The following is a 6,398-nucleotide window of genomic DNA, read 5'->3' as shown; positions in this document are numbered from 1 at the left end:
GCCACCACCCAGGACGGCCACCACTCAGGACGGCCACCACCCAGGACGGCCACCACCCAGGACGGCCACCACCCAGGACGGTCACCACCCAGGACGGTCACCACCCATCTCTGTGCCTTCGTTTCCCCACCTCTCAGTCGGCCTTGTCCCCCAGGGTGGGCGTGGTGACCACATGAGAGACCGGGGTGGGGGGCAGATGTGGCCAGGTGGGTCCCCGCCTTCAGCTTCCCCAGTGTCCCCGCCACCTTGGCTGGGCTGCCCCAGAGCCGGGGTGCCCTCGGGGCAGGAGGGTCATGTGACCGAGAAGGACTCTCTGTCCTCGATCTGAAAAGGGGGTGCAATGCCTGGCCCCAGAGCTGACGGGAGGCCCTGTGAGCCCGGCCGCACTCGGAGCCCAGGAAGGAGGTGAAGACGGCCTGAGGTCACATGTGTCCCCAGAGGGGCCACAGGCAGCCTGGATGCTCCAACGGGCCAGGTCCTGGGAGTCCAGAGGGGACAGGGCAGGGGCCTGAGGCCCTGGGGGAGGGACAGTGGGCAGGGAGAGCAGAGCCTGTGCTGAGCCCACGACAGCTGTGTGTGGACAAATGCACTCGAGGTGGATCCGAGGGCCTGGGACAGTGTCTGGTGTGTGTGTGTGGGGGGGGGGCGCACCTCCTCAAAGAGTAGGCACCCTCCTGTGTCTGAGGCAGTCAATGAAAGCTCACTCAAAAAATTCTTGGGGGGGCCTGACCAGGTGGTGGCGCAGTGGACAGAGTGTCGGACTGGGACGCGGAGGACCCAGGTTCGAAACCCCGAGGTCGCCAGCTTGAGTGCAGGCTCATCTGGTTTGAACACAGCTCACCAGCTTGAGCCCAAGGTCGCTGGCTCGAGCGAGGAGTCACTCACTCTACTGGAGCCCCCAGTCAAGGCACATATGAGAAAGCAGTCAATGAACAACTAAGGTGCAGCAACAAAGAATTAATGCTTCTCATCTCTCTCCCTTTCTGTCTGTCTGTCCCTATCTGCCCTCTCTCTGTCTCCTTCACAAAAAAATAAATAAATAAAATTATTGGAGGTATTTGCCTTTCAAAAGGCAGGGAAGTGGCCTTGGCCGGTTGGCTCAGTGGTAGAGCATCGGCCTGGCGTGCAGGAGTCCCGGGTTCGATTCCCAGCCAGGGCACACAGGAGAAGTACCCATCTGCTTCTCCACCCCTCCCCCTGTCCTTCCTCTCTGTCTCTCTCTTCCCCTCCCGCAGCCAGGGCTCCATTGGAGCAAAGTTGGCCCCAGCGCTGAGGATGGCTCCATGACCTCTGCCTCAGGTGCTAGAATGGCTCTGGTTGCAACAGAGCGACGCCCCGGATGGGCAGAGCATCGCTCCCTGATGGGCATGCCAGGTGGATCCCGGTCGAGCACATGCAGGAGTCTGTCTGACTGCCTCCCCGTTTCCAACTTCAGAAAAATACAAAATAATAAATAAAAGGCAGGGAAGCACATGGCTTCCTTCCAGAGAGTAACATACGGAGAGAGGGATGAGAGACCTCACTGACCTCACAGGGGAGAAGCCCGACACACAGGCCTCCTCCAGTGACCAAGGTCAACACCAGCGGCGACGAGTCAGGGGACAGCATGCACCCTTGACAGGAAGGTGACCTCTGTGGTCATCCTCCTCCAAACCCGCCCGGCTAGCCATGAGAAACACAGCAGATGGGCCCCGACAGAGGGACGTTCGACAGAACATCCCAATCACTCGTCCTCTGAACCGTCAAGGTCGTCCGAAACAAAGAGCAGGTCTGAGAGACGGTCACAGAGGAGCCAAGAGACAGGACGACTGGCTGTCATGGGAGGGGGGTTCTGAGTCCTGGGACAGAGAAGGACCTTAGGCGGACACTGAGGAAATCTGAATAACGTGTGAACTTTATAATAAGTATAAAATATATATATTCCCAGCGGGGGGTGCCAGGCAGCTCTTGGGTTAGAGGTGACTGTGGGCGAGTCACGGCCTTGTGCCTGGACGGCTGGCCCAGGGCCTGTGTGGGGTCTTCCAGTCCCAGACCCCTGCTCCCCGCCCTCTTGTGGCACAGAGCCATTGGACAAGCCCCCGATCTCTGCGTCTGCAGGACCACCCGGGTGGACGGGCGTGTGTCGCCCGGCCCGGAGGAGGAGAGCCCGGTCTAGGCAGGACACGCGGGTCCTGTGGGCGCCCGGGCCCAGCAGGCATTCGGAGCGGGGGCGGCTGGAACAAACCGCATCTTAACCCGTCGTAATGTGGAGAGTTTTGTTATGAAAAAAGCACCAGAAAGCCATTAATGTAAATCATGAAATATTCAGCAAGGAAGTCGTTTCAACGTCTTGTGTTCCCAGAAACGGTGCCGAGCGCTTCCTGCGTCGGGCGCCCGGACGTTGGCTCTTCTGTTGCATCCGCAGGGCCATTATCTCAGGACTGGCAGCGTGAGGTCATCGCCTCGGACGGCAGCCTCGCGTGGGGTGGGCGACAGGGGTGAGGGCACAGAAGCGGCCCCAGGCAGCGCCCACCACCACCCTCCCATGTACCCGAGTCAACATCCGCCCGGCCCCTCCCGCACCAGCCATTCCCCGTGGTTCTGGCTCCCACAGGTGGCCTGTGTGCTCCTGGGCCCCGTGTGCTGTCCCCAGGGGACGGCGGGCAGATGGGAGGGTCACTGGCACCGCCCGTCTTGGGGCCCCCTGGCTCTCCAGTCACCTGTGTGAGTGATCTCCGCATGCCAGGACCCCTCAGACGTGCCACCCTTCCATCGGCCGTGATGCCAGTGCACGAGCTGCCCTGCTCACGTGGCCGCACTCCTCGATGGGGCTTGGTCACTTCGTCCTGACGGGCTCACGGTTGTGTGGCTGGTGAGCCTCGAGGGAGGACTCGGACCCAGGCCGGTGGGATCTCAGCCACCTCTAAACAGACCCAGGATAACGCAAAACACAAGACCCCTGGGCACAGAAGAAGAAGATGACCGCGCCCATGGGCATGCTACCGTGAAGCAGACCAGACACAGCAGGGGTCGGAGAGGACGCGGAGAGACCGGACACAGCAGGGGTCGGAGAGGACGCGGAGAGACCGGACGCGGCGGGCGTCGGAGGGGACGCGGGGAGGCCGGGCACGGCGGGGGTCGGAGAGGACGCGGGGAGGCCGGACACGGCGGGGGTCGGAGGGGACGCGGAGAGGCCGGACGCGGCGGGCGTCGGAGGGGACGCGGGGAGGCCGGGCACAGCAGGGGTCGGAGAGGACGCGGGGAGGCCGGACACGGCGGGGGTCGGAGGGGACGCGGAGAGGCCGGACACGGCGGGGGTCGGAGGGGACGCGGGGAGGCCGGGCACGGCGGGGGTCGGAGGGGACGCGGGGAGGCCGGACGCGGCGGGGGTCGGAGGGGACGCGGGGAGGCCGGACACGGCGGGGGTCGGAGGGGACGCGGAGAGGCCGGACGCGGCGGGGGTCGGAGGGGACGCGGGGAGGCCGGGCACGGCGGGGGTCGGAGGGGACGCGGGGAGGCCGGACACGGCGGGGGTCGGAGGGGACGCGGAGAGGCCGGACACGGCGGGGGTCGGAGGGGACGCGGGGAGGCCGGGCACGGCGGGGGTCGGAGGGGACGCGGGGAGGCCGGACACGGCGGGGGTCGGAGGGGACGCGGGGAGGCCGGACACGGCGGGGGTCGGAGGGGACGCGGAGGGGCCGGACACGGCGGGGGTCGGAGGCCGGACGCGGCGGGGGTCGGAGGGGACGCGGGGAGGCCGGACGCGGCGGGGGTCGGAGGGGACGCGGGGAGGCCGGACACGGCGGGGGTCGGAGGGGACGCGGAGAGGCCAGACAGCTCGTGCGACAGTGACGGGAAGGGACAGTGGGGCCCCCGTGGAAAGCGGTGTGGCCATCCCTGAAAAACCGGAACCTGGAGGTGACCGCACGACCCCGCTGCTCCGCTTCCGAGTCCACATCCCGAAGAACTGAAGGGAGGTCTTGAAGAGACATGCACCCGGCGTGTTCACGGGGGCTTGGTCACAAAGCCCAAGGTGGGAATGACCCGTGTGTCCACTGACGGAGGGACGGATAAGCTACGCGTGATCCACCCGCACGGGGAGATATCGCTCAGCCTCGGAAAGCGAGGAAACCCTGACGCCTGCTTCAACACGGGAGGGGCCAGAAACGTCATCCCAGGAGAAAGGCCCCGTGGGATCCCACCGGCGAGGTGCCTGGAGGACTCAGGTCCCCGAGACAGGACGTAGACAGTGGGGACCAGGGGCTGGGGGGAGGGGTGGGAGTGGGTGTCCCGGGGGGACAGTCTCAGCTGGGAAAGAGGAGAAGTTCCCGGAGAGGATGGCGGCGGCGGCCGCCCAACGGTGTGCATGTCCCTGACGCCGCTGAGCCGTGCGCTCGGATGTGGTTATGCTGGTAAATTCTGTGTTATGTAATTGCACCCCATTTTTATTTTAGGGACAGAAAAAGGGAGGGAGGGAGGAGAAGGAGGAAGGAGAGAGCAGGAGAGAGGAAAAGGCAGAGGATACACCACAACTTTAAACATAAAAAAAGAAGATGAAAGAACGGTGTAGCGTGCAGGCCAAGAGGAAAACGGCGAGACAGGCAGCCTGTGGTGGGAGGGACGAGGCCCGCCAGGAGGGTGGACAGGGGCCCGGGGAGTGTTTCAGGACCTCGGAGAGAGACTCGGCGGCACCTGGGGGGGGCAGGAGCCGGCGGGGCGGGGCCTCTCTGAAGTCCGCGGGCTCCTCGCTCTGTGGGGAGGGCAGGGGGGCGGGGACCGGGTGGGAGAAGCAGGCAGCCGCTTGCTGGGACCTGCCAGGGCTTTGCACGTCTGGCTTTGCAAGGCTCCCCTGGGAATGGGGTGGGGGGGCTGTTCCTTCCTGAGGCTGCGACTAAGGGCCACCCCATGCCATACAGCGAGGGGAAGGGATGTAATAAAAGGCCCTCAGGGGTCCGACTCCTGCTTCCCTGCACTGACCCCTCCCTCCAAGACCTTGGGAAGGTTCCTGCCAGTCCCTGGGCCTCCTTTAAAAAAAAATTTTTTTTTATTGAGTTTATTAGGGTGGCATTGGTAAATAAAATTATACAGATTCAAGTGTGCAATCCTATAATACTCTGGGTCTCTTGACTCCACCCATAGCCCCTGGGTCTTCTTGGAGGCAAGGTGACCGTTAATGTCCGAGGCAGGGGGTACAGGTAACACCAGCTCAAAGGGTCAGAGGGGGAGGGCTGGTCTGGTTTCCTCTCTGTGTCCTCCTGTCTGAGACGCCCCCCCTTACACCACATTCTCACCTGGGGTAGGATGGGGTGCCCTCCACCCCCGGCTCCTGGGGAGCTCCCCCCCCCCCGCTCCTGGGGGAGCTCCCCCCCCCCCCGCTCCTGGGGGAGCTCATTGTTCTTGTCACAGGGCAGCAAGGGGGCGTGCACCCGCCCAGCTCCGAGGGCTGGTGGTGTCTCCGTGACAAATCGCTTCAAGTTCCACAAATGCCGTCTCAGCAGAGCACGCAGCCTTCCAGAACCCGAGTCTCAGGAGGCCGCGGCCACCCGGGGTTCTCCACGCCCAATGCCAGGGGAGGTCAGAGACAGACGCCCGGTTACAGTCAAACCCCTTCCGGCCCCGAGTCAGTAATTTTCACCCGGGGTCACGGGTGCCTCACGGCTGCCCCTCGAGGTTGCGGCCAGGCACGCGCTTACCCACGCTGGCACGCGCTTCCTGTGGGGAGGGTCCAGGGAGGACTTCTGGGCGCTCAGAAGCACCCAACCCCAGAAGGAGGGCTGTGTGTGGTCAGTCCCATTCCCTGGCCTGTGTGCCGTACAGTGGCTGCCAGCAGAGGGCACTGTGGTCCCCCCGGGACGTCCACATTCCCACCTTTGCTTACCCTGGACAGGGAGCAGTGAGGGGAGGAATTCCCCGGGACCACGCTCCCGGGTGAACCTGAGTCACGCTCCTCCAGTTTCAGTTTTTCATCCATCCATCCATCCATTCCTTTATTCATTCATAGCAACCAAAAATGTAGCGGTTGACTGCTCTCCTGAGCTCTGTACCAGCGACTGGTGTCCTGCAAACAATAGCACCCCGTCAAGAAGGGAGGGGCCGGAGTAAACACGTGGGGACAGGAAGCTTGGGCTCTGACCCTGGAGGCCTCAGTCGGGGTGGGGGGGGCACCAAGAGGACCCCGAACTCAAACCTGGCGCAGGGGCGGCTGGGTGGGCTTGTCGGTGGAGGTGGTGGGGCTTCTGCTGAGATGGTTGGTGACTCTGTTGTAAGCCCAGCCCACGGAAGGGGGGGCTGCACACATGCAGGAGCCCAGGGTGGACCTGCTCACAGCCCAGAGTGCCCAGGGCTGGGCTAGAGCACCCGGGCAGCCCCCTCGGCCGGCCGGCCAGCCAGCCAGCCAGCCAGCCAGCCAGCCATGTTCC

This window comes from Saccopteryx leptura, chromosome 2, assembly GCF_036850995.1.
Source record: "Saccopteryx leptura isolate mSacLep1 chromosome 2, mSacLep1_pri_phased_curated, whole genome shotgun sequence".
NCBI lineage: Eukaryota > Metazoa > Chordata > Mammalia > Chiroptera > Emballonuridae > Saccopteryx > Saccopteryx leptura.
Note: the sequence above shows the minus strand (reverse complement) of the source record.